The sequence below is a fragment of the Artibeus jamaicensis genome, unplaced genomic scaffold (genome assembly GCF_021234435.1).
Source record: "Artibeus jamaicensis isolate MK-2021 breed Jamaican fruit bat unplaced genomic scaffold, CSHL_Jam_final contig_415, whole genome shotgun sequence".
In the NCBI taxonomy this organism is placed as follows: domain Eukaryota; kingdom Metazoa; phylum Chordata; class Mammalia; order Chiroptera; family Phyllostomidae; genus Artibeus; species Artibeus jamaicensis.
Window position 1 is genome coordinate 14,203,617 of NW_026521823.1, and position 1,070 is coordinate 14,204,686.

Here is a 1,070-nt window from a genome sequence, read left to right on the forward strand (position 1 = left end):
AAACAGTAGAGCCACTTCTGATTTGTGCCAATATAATAATTAAAAGTTATTTAAAGAAAGTATTGGCATGAATAACTTGTGATTTTTTGGTGAATATTAATTATTACTTAAAATACAGTTTATGACAAAGCTATTTTGAGGACTTGGTTTGCACTTTAATAGTAGATTCCCTATTTCACTTTGTGTAGATCCAAAATCAAATTAAATTTTATTCTAATAAGCTTCAATAATATCTAAGAACAAGTTTTGGATAGGTATGTTTGATGGCCAATCTTTAGAGAGCCCACAATTTTTCAGACACATTTTATCCTTTACCTAGCAAAATATTACATATTATAGTTTACCACATTTCATAATATGTTAACTTTACAACTCTGGACACAGGAAATCATGGTTTATAGCCTGAATGAACAGCATTTGAATGCTCTGAAATCACTCAAGCAGGCTGGTAGTACCCGCCGAGGGCAGAGTAGAGTCGATTGAAAATCAACCATAGAAGAAACCCACACATAACCTTACCCGGAAGGGTAGATACCGTGATCAAAGGTGCTTTTACCAGGGTGAGGCTTATCTATTTCAGTCAGGATGTGCAGACCCATGTGATGTCCCCAAATGTGGGAAACTGGACTACATAATTCATGGTTGTGGGGACTGCGTTCCTGCTCTGCCCCAGCCAAAGAACTAAACAAACAAACAAACAAGACAATCCACACAATTAGACCTCAGGTCAGTCCCACATATTGTTTTCAAAATCTATGAATACACAGCACACACAGACACACACATCAAAAACATTGTAAGTGGGGAAAAAAAGCACCTGGAGGAATAAAGAAGCACAGGGGCAGAGACTTCATGAGCATTCCAAAGGAAGTCACAAGCAAATAAAATAAGAAGAATGTCAAAGGAAGCCAAAATAAAATACTGTAGAAATTTTCAAAATAACTGTAATAAATTATGTTCAACTCTTTGACGATAAACTTTAAAATCTTCATAAAAAGATAAACCCCTAGAACAAAATAATTGTTTCGAAAACTCACTTAGATACATAAAATCTCTCAATAGGTTTGATT

The 1,070-nt window shown here is 34.9% G+C and overlaps 1 non-coding gene across 1 annotated transcript; it reads left to right on the plus strand.

Annotated features, from left to right (window-relative positions):
• The first annotated feature begins 511 nt into the window (after nucleotides 1-511).
• On the plus strand, nucleotides 512-673 carry LOC119044097 (U1 spliceosomal RNA). The gene has a single exon (XR_005081547.2). It is a non-coding gene; the product is annotated as a U1 spliceosomal RNA (small nuclear RNA).
• The last annotated feature ends 397 nt before the right edge of the window (nucleotides 674-1,070 follow it).